Here is a 24,167-nt window from a genome sequence, read left to right as displayed (position 1 = left end):
CCAAAGGGGATGGGTTTAGAATTGGCTTGTGCAGGCACTGCTGCACCTGGGCGCTCACTGGAACCACCATCAGATAGCACACACACACACACACACACGCACACTCAGCAGCTCATAAGAACATAAGAACATCAGAAATAGGAACAGGAGTAGACCATTCAGCCCCTCAAACCTACCCTGCCATTCAATAAGATCGTGGCTGATCTTCTTGTGTTTCGATTCCCATCTAACCCCAATAACCTTTGATTCCCTTGCCTAACAAGGGTCTATCTACCTCTGCCTTAGAAATATTCAATGGCCCTGCCTCCACCGCCTTCTGAGGCAGAGTTCCAAAGTCGCATAACCCTCTGAGAGAAAAAAATTCTCCTCACCTCTGTCCTAAAAGGGTGACCCCTAATTTTAAAACAGTGCCCCCTAGTTCTGGACTCACACAAAACAGGAAACATCTTTTTGACGTCCACCTTATCAAGGCCGTTCAGGATCTTATATACTTCAATCAAATTACCCCTCACTCTTCTAAACTCCAGTGGAAACAAGCCCAGTCTGTCCAACCTTTCCCTATAAGGCAACCCACTCATTCCAGGTATCAATCTAGTGAACCTCCTTTGAACCGCCTCCAATGCATTCACATCCTTCCTTAAATGGGGAGGCCAAAACTGCACACAGTATTCGAGGTGCGGTCTCACCAATGCCCTGTATAACTGAAACATAACATCCTTACTTTTATGTTCAATCCCTCTTGTAATAAAGGATAGCATCCATTAGCCTTCTGGATTACCCACTGTACCTGCATTCTAACTTATTGTGACTCATGTACTAGAACACCCAGATCCCTCTGCACCTCACAATTATGCAGCCGTTCTCCATTTAAGTGATAAATGTAGGTTGGTCCGCTGAGCACTGGGCGCTGACAAGCAGCAACCTCGGGTCACCCTCTCCTGCCGTTGGCCCCAGACCCGCTGCCTCCTGTTGGTTACCGGCATTGAAACGTTTGCTGCTCCCAGTTACAATGTTGCAGCAAATAGAACCTGAGCCTGGGAGAAGCGAGCCACCCACACGCACTCCATCCCCGGGCCACGGCCTGCTGTCTGCAGAAGTGCCGATATTTCCTGCACTCGTCTGACAGGCCAGAGGCAGCTGCTGAGCTGCCCTCCGAGCCTCCTATCGAACAAACCAGCGCCTGGAGTCACGGTGGTCGCCATTCTGTTACTCATGCCTACTCTTCTCTGCAGCTGCACACGTGAGCTTCACCTTTAACCTTTCCGGTGGGGAAAAAACAGGCAACGATGTTTATGAGCGCAGAACGCATGGGCGACCTGGGTCACCACCAGCTTATGTCATATGTCATCACATTGCTAAGTGTGCCATCAGATCACTGTTTTACAACGAATGGTGAGCTTCCGTGTATGAATCATTGTTCATATTCATCTATTTGCTTAAAATAACGTTTTTAAAAATCTCTGGGATTGCTTCCAAAGGCCACTGGGAGATTGATGTTGATTCCAGGAAATTCCTGACCATTCTGGGAGGGTTGATAACCCTAAAGGCAGGACCAGTGACAGTGCAGCACTCCCTCAGTACTGTACTGGTGTGTCAGCTTTGATTTTTGCAGACCAGTCCTGGAGTGGAATTTGAGCCTCCAGCCATCTGACTGAGAGGTGATGGTGCTACCGTCAGTGTCACAGCTGATACACTTTGGGGTGTGTCAAAAATGATGTCAGGCTAGATCCTAACCCAGCACAATATCCACATGCGCGTAAGTTCCACTAGGCATCACTAAATTGCAATCACAAGTGGAGGCTTTGGATGGCTTTCTCTCGCCCTGTACTTGATCAGAGAGGTCAGTTGATTCTTCCACAACTGCTGTCCTGGATGAGGTTGCTTAACTCAGCAAGGATCCAGGATCAGACCTGGGGCATTTCCAATCTGAATGCTTCACTCCTACTGCCTGTGGTGAAATTATCCACAGTGCCATTGGGGTGAGCTAATGGGAAGCATTTTGATGTTTAAACTGGAAATTTTACAAAGTGGGAGCAGGCACCGAGCGATTTGTTATTGGAAACCAATGACTTTGATGACAAACATCAATATGAGCAATCTGAGAACAGCCAGAACTACCAGCTGTGCATTTATCAGCGGTATGAGACATTGCATGGTACAAATCGGGTTTATTGGCGAGAAAGTTGGAGGTTTCTAAGAGATTCATTGTAACAACATCACGGTGCATTTATATAGTACCTTTCCCAAAGTGCTTTACAAGCTTGATCAGACAGCCACATAGGAGATGTTAGATCAGATCAGCAAAGCTTGGTTAAAGAGATAGGTTTCAAGGAATGCTTTACAGAAGGAGGGAGATCTTATGGCACAGTGGAAAGTGTCCCTGCCTTTGAACCACACATCTTGGGTTCAAGTCTCACTCCAGAACTTGAAGGTCATGGAAGGTACATTCATAACACAGCTTGATTATCAATCTACAGATCCTTTCAATGTCATGCTTGGTGTGGAATGGTGCCCCTTTAGCAACCTGTGCTAGGGGAAAAATAGTAATGGAAACAGACATAGGAATGTTTTGTTAGCCTCATGTTTCACTCGACATGGGCAAGACTCTAGTCTAAGCCTTATAGAAGGAAATATACAGAGCGGTACACAGGAAATTCTGGAGCTTAGGACCTTGATGGCTGAAAGCACAGCTGTCAATGGTGGATGAAGGAAGTGTGGGATACCAGAGTTGAAGGAATTTTCGGGAGGATTGTAGAGCTGGGGAAGATTACAGGACGAAAGAGATGAAATCTTTCTGGTCTGGCTTCTGAAGGAATAGAACTGCCCTGGCTATTTCACGTAACAACATCTTAACCATTGTCACAAAGATTTGCTCTGTTTGCTAATTCCAGTGAAATCATAAGCATGTTCTCTTAGAACCCAGACTCAAAAAACAGTTTGGAGCAGTACTTCTACTTCCCAGTTTTAACTGGTGTTCCATTTTAAGGTATACAAGACCAGTTCAGATCAGTATTCTTATTTCCCAGTTTTTACCTTCTGGGAATGTAAATACAATTAGCATACGTGTGTGTATACACATACGTGTGGGTAAACCAGGCTGGGCTACACTGTTCCTGAACAACCTGCCAATACTCACTGACTAGATTCATACGTGAAATTTGACAAAAGAAATCGAGCATATCCATCAAAATCTCACAATGCCAAGCAAACATTATAAAAATTTTCAGTGTTATCTCTGCTCATTGATGGAAAAATTACATTTGCCTAAGAATTAGCTCCACTTCTGGGAGTTTGCAGAGAGGCTATCAGGATGCAGCATCGATTCCCGTTATTCAGGCTTAATTACAAAATCACATTAGGGCTGTAACAAAGCTTCAAACACTTTGAACTTCTGATTTAATGGGGCTTTGGTGATATGGACATTGCTGCTTCATGTAATATGCTGTCCCCAAACCAATTCTTTTCCCTCCGAGCTCTGAATATAAAAATACCCCAGCTTTGACGCAGCTTTTGAAGGCTCGGCTACAGTCACCGAGAAACTAGAAACTGCTTGTTTGTGGGACATTGCTGTGCAGATTAGTGATTGCATTTGTTTGCATAATGCAAAAAGACATTCAGTGCACAGAGGGCTTCGGGATGTTAATTATGAAAGCCACTCTAACAAGAACTTGCTTTGATATAGCGCCTTTAACAAAATAAAGTGTTCTGAGGCATTTTACAGACATTACCAAACAAAATCAGACACCAAGATACATAGGAGATATCAAGAAAGGTGACCAAAAGCTTGGTCAAAGAGGTAGGTTTTAGGGGACGCCTTAAAGAAGGAAAGAGAGGTGGAGAGGTTTAGCGGGGGCAGTTCCCGAGCTTAGGGCCCAGGCAACTGAAGGCCTGGCCACCAATCGCGGAGCGATTAAAATCGGGAATGTTCCAGAGGCCAGAATAGGAGGAGCACGGGGATCTTGGGAGTTGCTGGAAGAGATTACAGAGATAGGGAGGGGTGGGGTCACGGAGAGATTTGGAATCAAGAATGGGAATTTTAAAATCAAAGCTTTGCTTAACCGGGATTCAGTGTAGGTCAATGAGTACAGGCCAAAACAAAAACAGAATTACCTGGAAAAACTCAGCAGGTCTGGCAGCATCGGCGGAGAAGAAAAGAGTTGATGTTTCGGGTCCACACGACCCTTCAACAGAACTGAAGTATAGTTAGGAGAGGGGTGAAATATAAGCTGGTTTAAGGTGGGGGGCGGGGGGAGAGAAGTTGAGGGTGGGGTGCTTGTAGGGACAAGCAAGCGGTGATAGGAGCAGATAATCAAAAGATGTCACAGACAAAAGGATCAAAGAGGTGTTGAAGGTGGTGATATTATCTAAGAAAAGTGCTAATTAAGAATGGATGGCAGGACACTCAAGGTACAGCTCTAGTGGGGGTGGGGTGGAAAGATTGACAAGGTATTAGTTATAGATTTAAAAATAATGGAAATAGGTGGGAAAAGAAAAATCTATATAAATTATTTAAAAAAACAAAAGGGAGGGGGAAGAAACGGGGTGGGGATGGGGGGAGGGGGAGTTTAAGATCTAAAGTTGTTGAATTCAATATTCAGCCTGGAAGGCTGTAAAGTGCGTAGTCAGAAGATGAGGTGCTGTTCCTCCAGTTTGCGTTGGGCTTCACTGGAACAATGCAGCAAGCCAAGGACAGACATGTGGGCAAGAGAGCAGGGTGGAGTGTTAAAATGGCAAGCGACAGGGAGGTTTGGGTCTTTCTTGCGGACAGACCGCAGGTGTTCTGCAAAGCGGTCGCCCAGTTTGCGTTTGGTCTCTCCAATGTAGAGGAGACCGCATCGGGAGCAACGAATGCAGTAGACTAAGTTAGGGGAAATGCAAGTGAAATGCTGCTTCACTTGAAAGGAGTGTTTGGGCCCTTGGACGGTGAGGAGAGAGGAAGTGAAGGGGCAGGTGTTGCATCTTCTGCGTGGGCTATGAGAGAGCAGGACTTGGTGCGAGTTAGAGGATGAGCAGCAGAGTTTTGAATAACCTCAATTTTGCAGAGAGTTGAACATGGAATGCTCATCTGGAGCGTATTGGAATAGTCAAGTCCAGAGGTGGCAAAGGCATGAATGAGGGTTTCAGCAGCGGATAAGCTAAGGCAAGGCCAGAATCAGGTGATGTTATGGAGGTAGAAATAGGTATTCTCATCGATAGTGCAGAATATGGTAGGAAACTCATCTAGGGTTCACATATAACATCCAGTTTGCGTTTATACCCGTCTGATATAACATCCGGGTTGTGTTATACCTATCTGATTCTCTGCCTCTCACTCTCTCAATCTCTCTCTCTTCCTAAAACTACTGGTAGGCCTTCACTGTCACTGGGTCAAAATCCTGGAACTCCCTTCCTAACAGCACTGTAGGTGTACTTACACCACACGGACTGCAGCGGTCCAAGAAGGCAGCTCACCACCACCTTCTCAAGGGCAATAGTGCTGGGTAATAAATGCTGGCCTAGCCAACGACTCACACATCTCATGAAAGTAGAATGAAAAAAATTAGCAGTTTTCCATTCTCCCTCACCTCCATCTACTCCAATTACCAGACTTCAGCTCCCATTTACTCCAATTATTAGACTCCTGCTAATACAAAGTAGTACACAGTATTCACAGCACTGAAACAGGCCATTCAGCCTAACAGAACCTTGCAGGTGTTTATACACCATACCAGCTTTCTCTCACCTTCATTTAACCTCACCAACACATCCTTCTATTCCTTTTTCTCTTGTCCCCTTATCCAGTTTTCCTGTAAATGCGTCAACACTATTCACCTCAACTACTCCCTGTGGTAATGTGTTCCACATTCTCACCACTCCCTGGAAAAGCAGAAGCTTCTCCTGAATTTCCTATGGAAATCATGTATTCATGACTACCCTTTATTTATGACCCCTATAATTCTTTTAGTTCTGCCCTTGTCTGCAAGCGGAAACAGATTTTGTTTTTTGTTTTTGTTTTTTTCAATAATTTATATAGATTTTTCTTTTCCCACCTATTTCCATTATTTTTAAATCTACAACTAATACCTTGTCAGTCTTTCCACCCCACCCCCACTAGAGCTGTACCTTGAGTATCCTGCCATCCATTCTTAATTAGCACAGTTTCTTAGATAATATCACCACCTTCAACACCTCTTTGATCCTTTTGTCTGTGACATCTTTTAATTATCTGCTCCTATCACTGCTTGCTTGTCCCTATAACCACCCCACCCTCAACTTCTCTCCCCCCGCCCCCCACCTTAAACCAGCTTATATTTCACCTCTCTCCTAACTATACTCTGTTCTGTTGAAGGGTCATGTGGACTCGAAACATCAACTCTTTTCTTCTCCGCCGATGCTGCCAGACCTGCTGAGTTTTTCCAGGTAATTCTGTTTTTGTTACAGATTTTCTATGTTTAGCCTATCCAGCCCTTTCATAGAATCAGGCAGAAGAAGGCCATTTGGCCCATCATGCATGGCTCCTTGAAAGAGCCATCATGCCTAGTCCCATATCCCTGCTTTTTGTCGTAATCCTGCAAATGCCTCATTGTCAAGAACATGTCCAACTCCTTTTGTAAATTGTTGAATCAGCTTTCACTAGCTTTTCAGGTTGAGTATTTATTAACTCCAAACAAACCTCTCATCTTGGTCTTGAAGACCTCCACCAGATCACCCCTCAGTCTTCTCTTCACTAGAACAAAGAGGCCCTGCTGGTTCCTTTATCATAGGCCAGTTCCTGTCATTTTTTTAGCTAGACTGCGATCCCAACTACTGCAACTGGCAGACCCCAACTAGCGCCTGGGTGAAATGATTCTGATGGGAATTCAGCACAATGCAAGGGTTTAAAGAGTCAAATGGTGAAGACAGATCAGATAAACCTGGCTTGCATTCCCTTGAACTTAGAGGGTTGACAAGTGATCTGATCGGGCACAAGTTTAAAGCAATTAGTAAAAGAAGCATAAGTGATATGAGGAGGAACTTTTTTTACACAACAAGTGGATAGGGTTTGGAATGCACTGTCTGAGATGTCGAGAGGCAGATTCAATTGAAGCGTTCAAAAGGGAATTAGACTGTTATCTGGAAAGGAAGAATGTGTAGGGTTATGGGGAGAAGGCGGGGGTGTGGGGGTGGTACTAGGCAAGTTGCTTATTTGGAGTGCTGGTGCAGACAGGATGGGCCAAATGGTCATCTTCTGCACCATAACAATCCTGTGATTCTGTGAGAAAAAGGCTTTTAAAATGGTAAAGGGATTTGATACAGTAGATATGGAGAAACTAATTCCCCCGGCGAGAGAGTCAAGAACGAGGAGACAGACAAAGTTGACAGGAAGAGAAAGACCAACCGAACAATGAAACCTGCCCCAGATCTCACAATTAGCGCTGGGTCATTTAAGAATAAAGGCAGGGAGCACTTGTCCACATAATGGGTCGTGGAATTCTGAAACTCTGCTCCCCGAAAGGCTATGGAGGCTGGGAGCCAATCGGAACCTTCAAGACTGAGATCATGAGATTTTTGTTGGGTAAGGATAGCAAGAGAGGAAAGGTGGACAAATGGAGTTGAGGTATAGATCAGCCATAATCTAATTAAACAACAGAACAGGCTTGAAGTGCTGAATGACCTCCTGTTCCGATGATGAAAAGTTGGGGGTGGGGGCACTTTCAAAGGCTCATTTCTTTGACGCATTAAAATTCCAGATCTATATGGGGGTTTGACTTTATTAAACAAAGAACTATAGATAAAGCTGACCATTTTAACAATCTCACAGTTTTTAGAGAACAGTGTTGCCGCAGGCAAAGGCGCTTCCTTGCTGAGAATGTAGTCTAAATTTTTGGGTTAGATCTTGACTCTGTGTGATAGTGCAAAGTGAATCATAAGTAGCTTTCATGCTGTCCAGTTGTACAAAACAGTGCCTCAAAATAAATTGTTTTGCCTTAATAAATTAGCATGGTCAACAGTACAGAAATAGGACAGAGTCAAATTGGATACAGAATGAGAAATAAAGAGAGGGAGTGAAAGAAAATAGCTGAAGAGACAGATAAAAAGAGACGGAATGAAAAAGTAAGAAAAAAAAAATCAAACATGTAGAAACAATTTCCTACCTGTGGGAGTGAGACTTCATGGTTTCATTGTTCCCTTTTTGGGCTTTCACAGTTGAGTGTCAGAATAGTTCAACTGTTGTGTGTTTGATTATGTGAGTCTGGTAACTGATCTATCCTCACTGAGTTTGAATGGTTAAGCCTGGCTGTTGAATCAGACATAAGTAAACAGATAACTGAGAAGCTGAGTTGAAGCATGGTGTAGACATTTTAAAGCATTGAATAAAACTTGAATACTTAGAAACTAGTGTCATCTCTGCATAGATATGAGATATGAAATGTACAACAAGGACCATAAATCAGGTCTTAAACAGAGCCCTGATGACACACATTTCCGCTGGTGAATGTACATCTGTAGCAGGATGAATTTGTATTAGCAACACAGGTATAGCAATTTGTTGCCTGTAACAGGAAGGAGGTTCACAGGAAAATGGTAATGTGTGTTTTTCTTTCTCACGGGGCTGACGGCAGAGAGGCATAAATCAATTAGCAATTTGTGGAGAATAGGAGCTCCTGGTATTTTTCTTCCTTGGCACAAGCTGCCATTTTACATTAATAATGCTGTGATCACGCCAGTGTTCTTTTAGCAATTTCCCAGCTTGTTGGCTTCATCTTTGGCGACAAAGTTTGAAAAGCAGAATATTTTTTCAAGGTGTGAAACTTGTAAATGTTGGTGTTCAAAGAGAACCTGGGTGTCCTCGTACAAGGAATGCAGTAAGTTAGCATGCAATTACTGCGAGCAGTTAGGAAGGAATGTGACATGTTGGCTTTTATTGTAAGGGGATTGGAGTACAGGAATAAAGAAGTCTTACTACACCTGTACGGAGCTTTGGTGAAACCACATCTGGAGTACTGTGTGCAGTTCTGGTTTCCATATTTAAGGGAGGATACACTTGCATTGGAGGTGCTACAGTGAATGTTCACTAGGGTGAAGGGGTTGTCCTACGATGAGAGTCTGAGAATTTGGGCTTTCTATCCTCTGGAGTTTAGAAGAATGAGAGGCAATCTCATTGAAATGTACAAGATCCTGAAGAGGCTTGACAGGATGGACACAGAGATGGTTTCTGCAAGTTAGGGAAACTAAAGCACAGGGGCACAGTCTCAGGATAAGGGGCCGATAATTTAGGACTGAGATGAGGAGAAATTACTTGACTTAAAGGGTTGTGAATCTTTGGAATTATCTACCCCAGAGGGGTTTGGGTCCTCCATTGTTGAATATATTTAAGGCTGGGATAGACAGATTTTTGGTCTCTAAGGGAATGAAGGAAAATGGGAGGGGGCAGTAAAGTGGAGTTGACGCCCTAGGTCAGCCATGATCATATTGAATGGCGGAGCAGGCTCGAGGGCCATACGGTCTACTCCTGCTCCTATTTCTTGTGTCCTTGTGTATCCTGGGGAACACAGCCACTCAAACTTTCATACTCCAAATCAGTGATCAGGAATTACCTAGAAATGAGCAACCCCCTGTTGCCCTTGAGATTGCCAGTGGGCTGCAGAGGGAAGTGTCTTCTTACTTGTATTCTTACTGGACGTTGGCCCAAAAGCCAGTGTAAAACCGATGTAAGCAGTGGAAAGTTCTGCGGAGCTCTTGAAAAAGGCTGTGAAGCCGGCACATTTCAGAGACAACCTGGGACAGAGCCAGGTAAGGGAGGAACAGCGAATGGCCCTGTCACCTCACTCTCTACTTCATTCTTTGCATATCTTACAATGTTTTTTATTACATTTATACAGAATTATTATTACCCAGCACCATCTGTTCCAGGCAGCAGCATCACAACAAGCCAAATGAGTTAATGGTGCAACTTCACATATTCAGACATGCCACCCTCTCTTTTTGGGGAACATTTGAAGGCAGAACAAACATGAATGCCACCAAATCAACCCAGGATAATCATTGTGCCATCTGGTGGGAGGTGGCATTTCCACTGGCTGCCAACTCCCTCGCCTCTCTGCCTGTATTGAAAATTGCATTGTGCATTTTGTCCACTTGAGGCTACCAAACAGACATGTACCAGCAGAGGGAGTCTGCTATAAAAGAGATAATAAAGGACCCATGTTTAATAGTTTATGTGGTTCTAATTCTAAATGTCTCTGGCTGAATGCATAGCTGTGTCTGTCTGAATAACTTTATACCCTCTGCCCCAGGACTGCAGAACAGTGCCACTAAAAGCTTCACATCCTCAGTAGGGCAGGCAGCACCTTGTAATTCTCTCCCTTTTCTTCCTTGTCAACCCTGGGTACCAATACACTCTTCACCCTCATAAAACAACACTTGCTCAACCAATTCCCCACAATGTTTTCTGGTTAGGGGTGGGTTAGGCAGGGAATGCTCCAATCTGGCTTCTTCCACTGTTAATATCCAGCTCTGCTCACAGCTATTACTTACACGCATATTGCCTTCCACTCCAACAGCTTCACATTCCCCATATCTCTTACTTTACCTCTCCCAAGCGTTATGATCCTAAAGCAGACCCACAAGTTGTTGGTAAGGTTCGGTTCGGGACCAATGACATGTTGTTTAAAGTAGATAAAGTTTGAGATTCAAGACACTTACTAAGTGAATAAAGCCACAAACTTCTACTGACTTTAAACAAATAAAATAAACTTTACTATACAAGGTCAGAAAGGTAAAACAATTTACAATATCTACCTTGTACTCAAACATTCAGGGTAATATGAGGTACATGTAAATTAACAGGCAAACTGTGGTCAAACACACCACACTGCACAATAAATGGCAGATGCGACCAAGCCAGATTCGATGGATTTCTCAACAATCCACCCAGACGTCAGTAAGCACAATGTGTCAACCAATGCCATTGGAATTCTGCCCCGTTCATGAGGGATTCTAGTATTCGCCTTAAAAGGGCTCACCCTGCAAATTCTCTCCAAAAGTCGCTCCAACTCAGACAGCATCAATGACAGCCCACCTCGCAGGGCTTTAATCTCGTCGCCCAAGATACTGTTTCCCTGGATTCCCGAATCTGCACTCAAGAACCAACTCACAAGCACAAGTTCAGCTCTTCAGCCACACCGGGCAAAACACTGCTAGTCCAGGACGTTACCTTTTCCCTAGTGGCCCGCAGCACAGAGTCACCAACCTTCTGTAGCCTCCTTGGGTGTTCAGGGCTCCTCCTGAGGCCTCTTCACTTTAAGTCTGCCCCCCCCCGCCCATAGCCCTTTTCCTGCTTGGAGCTTCTTTCACTGCTCCTCTCTTTTTAACTTGACTGGGACCTCTCCCTGTGCCTGTCCTCTGTCTCCGGCTCTTCTTTTGGGACCTCTCCCTGTCACCTGCCTGGGACCCTTGTCTGAATAGGATGGCCTTCCCCCCGGTCACATGACATGGGTTTTCGCGCCATATTCCCTTCCTGCGCAGGCAATGCCGGGCTGGCCCTCAGCCCAAAAAAACTTAAAATGCTGAATTGTGCATGTGCAGCCCACTCCCGGTCTGCGCATGCACAGAAATTCCAAGGTCTGTCAGGGTTTGGACTTCCTGACCTCTGCTCTCAGAAAGAACATAACACATGCCGCTAGGCACACATTTTTCAGCCACTGGCCTTACCCTCATTCACTTGTTGTGAGACAAGCATGGGCAGAAGCCTGCCAAAGACAGCACACCACATGAAGGTGGACTCCCTACCCTTAAATAGCTGAGTGTAATAGCATAGTGCTCATGTTACTGGTCTAGTAACCTAGAAGCTTGGGCTAATAATCTGGAAAATGAGTTCAATTCCCACTACGGCAGTTAGAAATTCAGTTAAGTAAGGAAACCATGCACAACCACATTACTATAATAGACTACCCGGTGATTTATTTTATCACCTTTTGTGGAAGCTTGCTGTGCACAATTTGGCTGCAGTTTTCTAAATTATAACCAATGGCCGCATTTCAGAAGCACTTCATTGGCTGCAAAACACTTTGGCTCATCCTAAGGTTGTGAACGTCGTCATGTAAATGCAAATACTATTCACTTACGGGCATTCCGCCTTTTTGGGCAGGAGAGCTGCAGAGGTGTGAAGAAGCTCGGAGAAAGCTGTTTAAAGTAGAGAGCAGACTCAGATTTCCTTGCGAACAGGTAGCTGCCCAGGAAATGGCCTGGAAGCAGTGAGGATATTCAACATCACTGCATCAAGGAGAGGCGGAGTGTGCATCCGCAGATACTACCCCCACATAGTAAGATTGAAGAACATGCAGCTGTGAAGCGATTCTCCACAGGGATTGCATATAATTTACAGCAGAGAAACTGGTACATGCCGGTGTTTTTGTCCCACATAAGCCTCCTCCCAACCCAGCTCATCTCACCTTATCAACATACCCTTCTACTCATTTCTACCTCATTGTTTATCCAGCTTCCCTGAAAAATGCATTACGCTATTCACGGTTGCATTTTATCGCAAATATAACAAGGATTTGTAAAACAATTATATGGGTTCCTTGAAAATAAGACTATATACAGATACTGGTAACTAGGAGGCTATGTAGACACATCTGACCTGTATGACAGCTGCTGTGTTCTGTCTTAAAAGTCACGGGATTACACATCAGATCCCGTCTCATAGTGGGTAGTGATGGACAGCAGTGTAAGATATGCCACCTTAAAGGTGCATGTACATCATATCACAACATTCATCTCAGTCACTCCATGTGGTGGGGAGTTCCATATTCTACTTATTCTCTGAGTAAAGAAGTTTCTCCTGATTCCTGTACTAGAATGGAGTAATTTTGAAGTGTAACCTTATTAGGGTTAATAGCAAGACGCTAGGAGATGTTACTATTTGATCTTTGGATTTCAGCTAAAATGCAACACTATCAGATGCAAGGAAGAAGTCTCGAGACTGGCAAGGGAAACTAAGTTGCAGGGGCGCGGACAAGAAAAGAACAAAGCTAATTCCAAGAAACAAAGTTTTGATTCAACCGGCAGCAAAAACAATTTGGGAAGCAGCAGCCAAGAATGTGATCGATGGTTCCTGCCAGTCTGACTGTCAGTTTGAGTCTGAGGTGCTCACTCAGGTCTGACGAGAGATATGGCCTTTCTTACAGATGAGCAGGTAGATACATCAAGGTGGCAGATAAATCAGAACGTGCAGCTGAAGACCATGAAGCTCTGCTTCTCAAAGAGTCCAGCAGCAAGATTTACAGGGCTGAGTAAACAGGCAGCTGGGTGGTGTAGTAAGGATGGCATCTAGCAGAACAATGCGAGTCATCTGAAAATAAATCTACAAGGCTTCTCATAGAGTAGGACCTAGATGCTAAGTTTCCCAAAGCCACCCCAAATTATCTTTTCTTTCAGTGTTTCAAGCCAAGGCCAGTAAGTTAAAACATACACACTGACCCCAACAGATCATGGTGATCCAAGAAGGAATCACTATCTAAGAGGAAGGAATCACTATTTGAGGGAACCTGAGGCAAGATGAGCAGAATTGGCTTTTCACAGTGGATTGTTGTTCTCTAGAGTGAGTGGTACCATTCAATAGACAATTAGATGGCTCGTCAAAGGGGGAAAAGTGCAGGGCTATGAGGAAAAGGAAGGAAAGCGGGGTTTTCAAAGAGCTGGCATCGGCATGATTGGCTGAATGGCCTCCTTCTGCGCTGTATGATTCTATGAAGTGTTTAGTGTGATTTACCTGAGGTGAGAATAACTGCCCTTGATATCAAGGCAGCATTTGACCGAGTGTGGCATCAGGTAGCCCTAGCAAAGCTGGTGTCAATGGGAGTCAGGGGGAAAATTCTCCGCTGGTTGGAGTCATACCTAGCACAAAGGAAGGTCATTATGGTTGTTGAAGGTCAATCAACTCAGCTCCAGGGCATCACTGCAGGAGTTCATCAGGGTAGTGTCCTCGGCCCAACCAACTTCAGCTGCTTTGTTACTGACCTTCCTTCCATCATAAGGTCAGAAGTGGGGATGTTCGCTGATGATTGCACAATGTTCAGCACCATTCGTGATTCCTCAGATACTGAAGCAGCCCATGTCCAAATGCAGCAAGATTTGGATAATATTCAGGCCTCGACTGACAAGTGGCAAGTAACATTCACACCACACAAGTGCCAGGCAATGATCATCTCCAACAAGGGAGAATCTAACCATCGCCCCTTGATGTTCAATGACATTGCCATCACTGAATCCTCCACTATCAACATCCTGGGGGTTACCATTGACTAGAAACTGAACTGGACTAGCCATATAAATACTGTGGCTACAAAAGCAGGTCAGAGACTAGGAATCTTGCAGTGAGTAACTCACCTCCTGATTCCCCAAAGCCTGTCCACCATCTCTAGGGCACAAGTCAGGAGTGTGATGGAATAATCTCTGTTTCTCTGGATGAGTGCAGCTCCCACAACACTCAAGAAGCTTGACAACATCCAGGACAAAGCAGCCCGCTTGACTGGCACTCCATCCACAAACATTCACTCCCTCCATCACCGACATACAGTGGTAGCAGTGCTTATCATCTACAAGATGCACTGCAGTAACTCACCAAGACTCCTGAGACAACACCCTCCAAACCCAGGACCTCTACCATCTAGAAGGGCAAGGGTAGCAGATACATGGGAACACCACCACCTGGGAGTTCCCCTCCAAGTCCCTCACCATCCTGACTTGGAAATATATCGCCGTTCCTTCACTGTTGCTGAGTCAAAATCCTGGAACTCCCTCTCCCTGGAGCCGAGTTGATTGACCTTCAACAACCACAATGACCTTCCTTTGTGCTATGTATGACTCCAACCAGTGGAGAGTTTTCCCCCTGATTCCCATTGACACCAGTGCTGTGGGTGTACCTACACCACATGGACTGCAGTGGTTCAAGAAGGCACTCACCAACTCCTTCTCAAGGGCAATTAGGGATGGGCAATAAATGCTGGCCTAGCCAGCAACACCCACATCCCATTAATGAATTTTAAAAAATGATGAACCATTCAGTTTCTATCAGTTGCTCATTAAAGAGAAGGGGAGGAGGAAATTAATTTCATCCCAAACCAGTTGTTGAATCATGAATCTAGACACTAATACTTTCCTTTCCAACAGACTTATTCATAGAATGCAGCATTAAATATGTCTGCTTCCTATCTACCAACAACCCGTGTTCCAGCAGTCTTTCTTTATACTCTTTTAAAACAATAAATTGATAAAATAAACTAATTGACAAATTAAAGTGACAGCCACTTAAAGGGGCACTGTAACAAACAGGCAAAACTTCAATGGAAACTTAACGAGTCAAATTAAAATGTCATTTCCAGGGCTGATGATGCAGTCCAGCACCCACAAAATCACACCATGGGGTCTTTTATATTCACTAGAGCAAGCACACAGAGTCCTCAGTTTGACCGCTGACAGTGCAGCACTCCCTCAGTACTGCATTGGAGCATCAACCTTGATTTCTGTGCTCAAAGTCCTGGAATTGGACTCGAGCCTAGAACCTAGTGACAGTACTCCTAACTGAGCCACAGATGTGATAGCAATTTCCTCATTCTGACTATTCTCTGAGTAGAGAAGTTTCTCCTGAATTCCCTATTGGATTTATTAGTGACCATCTCACATTTATGATCCTAGGATAGTACCTCTAGATTTGGCTGTTCCAATGCCTGCATGGTTGGCCTGACATCTTACACCATACATGGCATACAGCTCTTCCAAAACTCTGTTATCCATGGGATGTGGGCATCACTGGCAAGGCCAGCATTTTTTGCCCATCCCTAATTGCTTTTGAACTGAATGGCTACTTCAGAGAATAGTTTAGATTTTGTTTATTGTACTAAGAATTCACCAACTGCCACAGTGGGATTTGAACCCATGACCCTGGAGAATTCACCTGGGCCCTCAAGATTATAAGTGCAGTGATATTACCATTACACTACCATCCCCTCCTAGCTGCATCAGCTCCCATTCACCCATTACCCTTGCGTTTCCTGACTTACATTGACCACTTGTCAAACAATGCCCTGATTTTGAAACTCCCATCCTTATTTTTAATCCCTCCATGGTTTTGCCTCTCCCTATCTCTGTTTGTTCCTCCAGCTGTAAGAATATGGGCCTGAATTTTGCACTGGCCAGGCCCGCGCGATCGGTGGGCCTTGGAGTGCACAGGAAACCATCCCCCCACTGCGATCGGCCTCTGACTGCGAATTGATGCTGTCTGGCCAACTACTGGCCAGCCAGCATGAAACCGGCCTGGAGGAAGGATCAGCACTGCTGGTGGGGGCGGGAAGGATGCTGGTGATCACTTCCACTGAGCTTCCTGTAGGCAGACAGGTGCCTCAGGGAGCTGTAGACAGAATGAAAAAAAGCACAATAATGCCGCAAAAAATGTCTATGCAGAACAATCAAGCGCCTGAAAGCATACCTCACAAAAAAACAGTCCCCAGATATTTCTTTTTATTTTATATCCTAACAGAGGTTTCATCCCGTCCTAGTATGAGGTTTCGTCAAAAATGTAAATCCCGCTTGGCCGATTGGCCCATCCGATCACAGTTGGGCCATTAATGATCTTAATTGCCCGCTTAATTGTCGGCGGGCGCTCTTCCGACTTTTGCGCGTGCGTGCCGAGCGAAATATCAGGCGAGGACGTGACATCATCTCGCGGGATTTTACACCCGTTCGGGGTGGGCACGCGCCCGCCCCTGGGATGTAAAATCACGGCCATGGCCTTTTGAGGGTATTTTGAGGGCTTAGGCACTGCAAGAGTTAAGTGACCTTGAGCTTTTCTCTAAATGCTATTTTCTGCATAAACAGACTGCCTTGGACTTTCTGCTGACTACAGGTGCTGGGTGCATCACAAGTGTGGCCTTGTTTATTGCAAACACACATTTGTTATTGTTAGGAACCATCTCCAGATTATCTATTATCTCCTTGTGTCTGTGGGAAGGTTTGAACTTTTGCAAGTAATTGAACCACAGACAACTGAAGTCCTTTTACTAATTTTTTGCATTAATATTAAACTACAGTCTACCAAAATTTAAATTTGTCAGTTTATAGTATTTAGAACTTTAGTTTTATTAATTTAGTCTTATTTCTCCTCCGTTAGAATTAGGGAAAAGCACGTTATAAAATGATTTTAATTACAGGTTCAGCTCATTGCCTTCAAGATTTTGGGTTGTGTCATCACCATGGAAACAGGAAACAAGCACAAAAAAGCAGCACTGAAGTCAAAAGGCAGGTAAGGGAGGCCCAAGGTCTATGCCTGGTTGTAGAATTTAATGGCCCATTGGACTGGGGGATACGGAAGACGCATGATTGGATGGATTTTTCTGTAGTTCTGGTTTGTGGCTATAATCTAGGAGGTTTGGTTCATTTTCATAAAGGCTCCTTTGACAGCATCTGCTAAACCTACAAATTCTACCAACTAGAAGGACAAGAGTAACCCGCACATGGGAACACCACCACCTCCAAGTTCCTCTCCAAGCCACACATCATCCTGACTTGGAACTATATCACATTCTTTCACTGTTACTGGGTCAAAACCCTGGAACTCCCTCCCTAACAGCACTGTGGATGTACCTACACCACATGGACTGCAGCAGTTCAAGAAGGCAGCTCACCACCAGCTTCTCCAGGGCAAGTAATGATTGGTAATAAGTGCTGCCCTTACCAGTGACTTCCACAATGAATAAAAAAGATATTAACAGTTGCTGGGTAGTACAGAATTTGAATATTACTGAGGAGAGAGACTTGTTTCTGAAGCTTTTCATCTTGCACTCATCAGGACAAACACAAGAATGCCAAATTTCAAAAGATCACAACAATTTATACTACATGAGAAAAGGATGCCAATTGGTCGGAAAGTCGACTTTGATTGGCCGAGGCATTGCCATGGAGACAGCAATAGGGAACTATAGACTCCCCAAGCTTCCAGGTAATACAAAAAAGATGCAGGACTTGAACACATTCCTTTACTTTGCAGAGAACAGGTCCCTGCATATGAAAGTAAGTTGCTTTGAGCAAGCCTAAATGAGCCACATTACGAGCTTGAGTGATTATCTTAAATTGGTTGTTAGTGTAGCTATTAATGCACTCAGAATTGTTCAGCAGGTGCTGTCCAATCGTGGAACCACATCTAACAGTAGACATTTTGGTTTGGATGATGAAAAGCTTCATGAGCATGTCTCTCTTTTCAGCAATAAAAAAAGATATAAACGATGGTGAGATCAAGGGGGCACCATGGTAGTGGGTGGATGTGTTTAGCTGTATGGCAATCTTGAGTGAGGCCACAAAGTCAGAGATCAGCCAAGTGGGGCAGAGATGTTAAGATGCAGTTAAAAGTTAAGAAGCCATTTCTTGCAATTTGTCCTTAATATAGATAAGGCTTTGTCAAACAAAAGGTTCTCTGGAGAGATAAGTAGAATAATAATGATCTTGAAGGAGAATGGCAAGGATGGTAAATGTATCTTTACAACTCTTTGTCTAATACACACCAATGGAGCCATGTCTTCAGCAAGGTGGAGCAGGATCCAGGTCATAGTTCTTCATACGCAAGATATACAAGATGGGTAATCAGTGCATTGAAATTATTGCACTTGTGAGAAAGACCTTTCCTAATTCAAGCATACTGATGTGATTAATGACTTTGAAATTATTCTGTATGAATATTACCACAAAAACGCTTAATGAATTTAAATGCTAGTATTCCTGCAGCAGGATCTCAGGGCCTCAGTCACCTGTTACTGCCCTGTCTGTCACCTGTTACTGCCCTGTCTGTCACCTGTTACTGCCCTGTCCGTCACATGTGCAGTAAGCTCTTTGTTGCACAGTTCCTTATTGACGAGCGTGATTACAAATTTGATTACAAATTATACCAACAACAGTCCACTTACCTCTTTTAAACACATTCCTGTGATGTGGGCATTGTTGGCAACAGCAGAATTTCTTGCTCCTCCTTAATTGCCCTACACTGAACCTGCTGAGCCCTTTCATAGGGCAGTTTCGGAGTGAGCCACATTGCTGTGAATCTGGAGTCACATACAGTCGAGACTAGGTAAGGCCAACAGATTTCCTTCCCGAAGAAATGTTCGTGATCAAGGTTGGTTTCTGATGAGCTTTTTATCCCTGATTTACTGATTACATTAATTTAAAATCCCCAGCTAACGAGGTGGGATATGAACTCACGTCTTTGGATTATGAGTCTAGAGCTCTGGATTATTTGTCCAGTAACATAACCACTGTGCTATTATTCACTATTACAGTAACAGCAGCCACCATCACCACCCCCCACCACCATCACCACCCCCCACCACCTCGACCCCTCCCCCCCCTATCCCCACTATGTCCAATGGGTGGGTAATTACATTCAAAAATACGAACATATGAATTAGGAGCAGGAGTAGGCCACTTGGCCCTTCGAGCCTGCTCTGCCATTCAATAAGGTTAAGGGTGATCTGATTTGTAGCCTCCCGCCCATCCCCAATAACCTTTCACGCCCTTATTTATCAAGAATGTATCTAGCTCTGCCTTAAAAATATTCAAACACTGATTCCACTGTCTTATAAGGAGGTGAGTTCCAAAGACTCACCGCCCTCTGAGAGAAAAAGGTTTCTTCTCATCTCTATCTTACATGAGCAACCCCTTATTTTTAAGCAGTGACTCCTAGTTCTAGATGCTCCTACAAGAGCAAACATCCTCTCCACATCCACCCTGTCAAGACCCCTCAGGATCTTAAATGTTTCAATCAAGTTGCCTCTTACTCTTCTAAACTCCAGTGGATACAAGCTTAGCTTGTCCAACCTTTCCTTATGATACCCAGCCCATTCCTGGTATTAGTCTAGTAAACATTCTCTGAACTGCTTCTAACACATTTACATCCTTCCTTAAATAAGGAAATCATTACTGTACACAGTACTCCAGATGTGGTCTCACCAGTGCCCTGTATAACTGAAGCATAACCTCCCTACTGTTGTATTCAATTCCCCTCATAATAAACGATAACATTCTTCTAGCTTTCCTAATTACTGCTCTGTTATCATGTCCTGATAAAATACTGGTCTTTGACCCACTCGTTTCTCCCTCAAACTCAATGTAAAATTCAATCATTTAATGATCGCTGCTACCTAGGGGTGTCTTCACTATGAGGTTATCAGTAAATCCTATCTCATTGCATAATGCCAGGTCAGAATAGCCTGCTCTCAGGTTGGCTCCAGAATGTGCTGTTCTAAGAAACTATCCTGAAAACGTTCCATGAACTTCTCATCTAAGCTAGCTTTGCCCATCTGATTTTTCCGGTCTATATTTAGATTAAAGTCCTCCATGATTATATCTGTACCTTCCTGACAAGTTCCCATTATCTCTTCCTTTATACTTTGTCCTACCATGGAGTTACAATTAGGGGGCCTGTACACCATTCCCACAAGTCACTTCTCAATTTATCATATCTCATCTCAAACTAAACCGGTTCTACATCCTGCTTTACTGAACTAGGATCATCGATCTCTAATGTGCTAATGCCAACATAATTAACAGAGCTGCCCCTTCACCTTTTCCTAACTCCTTGTCCTTCCTAAATGTCACAGACTCTTCTATACTCAGGTCCCAATCTACACCACTCTGTAGCCAAGTGTCTGTAATGGCTACCAGATCGTACTTATTTATTTAGTTCATCTATTTAGCTCTGAATGAAACGTACATTCAGATACAGAGCCTTTAGTTTTGTCCTTTTATTATTTTTGTAACACCTGGCCTTATCTGCTGATTTACTCTTAGGTTTGTATTCGCTGTCCCTTCCTGTCACAGTCTGTTTCTCATTTCCCATATAAATAACTTTTTCTCTTGCCTTGTCTCTACTCTTTGATTTACCACATCTTCCCAAATTTTGCCCCCACTGTTAGTTTAAAACTCTCTCTACTTCGTCGCAAGGACACTAACCCCAGCACAGTTTGGGCATAGACAGTCCCAGTGGTACAGATCCCATTTTCCCCAGTACTGGTGCCAGTGCCCAACAAACCAGAATCCACTTCCCCACATCATACATTCACTTCTATAATTGTATTTGTCCTATGTCAATTTGCATGTGGTTCAGGTAATAATCCAGAGATTATTATATTTGAGGTTTTGCTTCGTAATTTGGTACCTAGCTCTTTATGCTGACTATGCAGAACCTCCGTCTTTGTCCTGCCTATGTTTTTGGTACCTACGTGGACCACGACAACTGGGTTTTCCCCCTCCCACTGTAAGTTCCTCTCTAGCTCTGAGCAAATGTCCTGAACCCTGACACTAGGAATACCTAAAGGTGTAACAGTGCCTTTACAGCACTGCTTGTGGGCCAGAAGGAGCAGGAATGTTCCCCCCCCACCCCGGCCCAAACAAGCTACCTGGTAAATAAGCCTCACTCCTTACAATCTCTATTCTGATCCCACTATCAGACACCAGTGATCCCAGGCTCCTAGCGGGAGAGCCATGCTCAAAGGACTGTGCGTTGGAAATAGTGCCCTGATACCTTAGCACTTGACTTAGAGCTGAGGCAATTTAGTTGCTAAATTTTCTCTTAAATGATGAATCTGTAAGGCTGAGATCAGACGTTAACACAGAGTAAGCGGCACTTAGAGGAGAGAGTGAGAGGAGGACACTGGGATAGGCAGTTAGCAGCACTTAGAGGAGAGTGTGAGAGGAGGACGCTGGGACAGGCAGTCGGCAGCACTTAGAGGAGAGTATGAGAGGAGGATGCAGGGACAGGCAGTCAGCGGCACTTAGAGGAGAGTATGAGAGGAAGACGCTGGGACAGGCAGTCAGCGGCACTTAGAGGAGAGTGTGAGAGGAGGACGCTGGGACAGGCAGTCAGCAGCACTTAGAGGAGAGTATGAGAGGAGGACGCTGGGACAGGCAGTCAGCAGCACCTAGAGGAGAGTATGAGAGGAGGACGCTGGGACAGGCAGTCGGCAACACCTAGAGGAGAATATGAGAGGAGGACGCTGGGACAGGCAGTCAGCAGCACCTAGAGGAGAGAGTGAGAGGAGGACGCTGGGACAGGCAGTCAGCAGCACCTAGAGGAGAGAGTGAGAGGAGGACGCTGGGACAGGCAGTCAGCAGCACCTAGAGGAGAGAGTGAGAGGAGGACCCTGGGACAGGCAGTCAGCGGCACTTAGAGGAGAGTGAGAGGAGGACGCTGGGACAGGCAGTCAGCAGCACCTAGAGGAGAGAGTGAGAGGAAGACCCTGGGACAGGCAGTCAGCAGCACCTAGAGGAGAGTGAGAGGAGGACGCTGGGACAGGCAGTCAGCAGCACCTAGAGGAGAGTGAGAGGAGGACCCTGGGACAGGCAGTCAGCAGCACCTAGAGGAGAGAGTGAGAGGAGGACGCTGGGACAGGCAGTCGGCAACACCTAGAGGAGAGTACGAGAAAAGTTCCTGTTTCTACCTGTGAGAGCCAAAGTATGAGGTCAAAGGAAAACAGGTAGGTGTTGGTGGGTATCTCTTTTAAGCTAATTAGTGGGGGTGGGGGGATATTCAATTGAAGGGAAGTTTAAAAAATCAAGAAGAAATGAGAGAGCAGAGGTGCAGGGTAGTGAAGAGGTGAACGATAATCAAAGTGTGACAGGAAGGGGCAGAAAATATAAGCTGAAGAGTGCAGCAAAAATCAGAACTAGAATGAGCGATAATGATAAAAAGTCAAAGCTTAAGGCCAGAACCTTCGGGTTGGCAAGTGGGGGTGGACCCTGTCCGCCAACACGTTAAATGACGCTCGGTGACACCAGGCGTGCGTCCCGACATCACCGCGCGTCATTCAGGTCTTCAGTTCGGTGGGCGCACACTGCAGTCGGCTGTGCACCCGCCAAACTGTCAAAGACCTATTAAGGCCATTTAAATTCCAATTAAAACAATTAACGGAGCTGCCCGTCCAACCTGAAGGTCGGCGGGCAGGAGAAAAGCCCAGGCGGCCTTCACCTTTATCATGAAACCTCATCCACGGGCGGGATGAGGTTTCATGAAGGTTTCTAAACTTTAATAAAAAGTTTTAACAAAATTCATAGACATGTCCCAGCTCATGTGACACTGTCACATGAGGAGACATGTCTGACATTTTTTTTTCCTTTATTTAAATTTGTAAAAATCAAACTAATCTCCCTGAGGCGGCTCTGTGCCTCAGGGAGATTTCTGCACTCTTTCTCGTGCATGCGCGAAAGAGCGCAGGCCCTGACTCAGCCTCTTCCCCCCGACAGCCCGCACAGGGAGCGTCACGCTGGGCGGGCCTTAATTGGCCCACCCACGTAAAATGGTGGTGCGCAGCCTATCGTGGGCAGCAATCGGCTGCATGCCCACCTGCGCCCGCGCCCACCCAACCCCCCTGACGGAGAGAAAATTCTCCCCTAAGGCTCTTTATCTGAATGCACGCATCATTTGTAAGAAGATAGATGAGTTGACGGCACAAATAGAAATAAATGAATACGACTTGATTATTACAAGAGACATGGTTGCAGGGTGACCAAGACTGGGAACTCAACATGCAAGGGTATTCGACGTTCCGGAAAAATAGGCAAAAAGGAAAAGGAGGTGGGGTAGCTTTGTTAATAAAGGAAGGTATCATTGTGGTGGTGAGTAGTGATAGGTGTACTAGATCTTGATGCGGAATCAGTTTGCGTGGAAATAAGGAATAGCAAGGGAAATAAATCACGGGTGGGAGTGGCCTATAGGCACCTGAAGAGTTTCCTCACTGTAGGACAAAGTATAAATCTGGAAATAATGGAGGTGTGTAAGAAGGGCGCTACAATTGTCATGGGTGATTTTCATCTGCATATTGTCTGGACAAATCAGATTGGCAGGGGTAACATGGAAGACGAATTTGTAGAGTGCATCAGGGATTGTTTCCTAGAGCAATACATTGCAGAACCTACCCAGGAACAGGCTATTTTGGATCGAGTAATGTGTAATGAGGTGGGATTAATAAAAGATATCGTAGTTAAGGATCCTCTAGGGGGTAGCGATCATAACATGGTAGAATTTCAAATTCAGTTTGAGGGCGAGCAACTCAGATCTCAAAACCAGTGTCCTCAACTTAAGTAGGGGCAATTAGAGAGGTATGAAGGAAGAGGTGTCTGAAGCGGGCTGGGAAAATAGACTAAGGGAAAGGTCAGGGGATGAG

Source organism: Cetorhinus maximus, chromosome 8 (assembly GCF_964194155.1).
Source record: "Cetorhinus maximus chromosome 8, sCetMax3.hap1.1, whole genome shotgun sequence".
Lineage (NCBI taxonomy): Eukaryota > Metazoa > Chordata > Chondrichthyes > Lamniformes > Cetorhinidae > Cetorhinus > Cetorhinus maximus.
The sequence above is the reverse complement of the archived record's forward strand: the minus strand, read 5'-3'. Positions refer to the sequence as shown.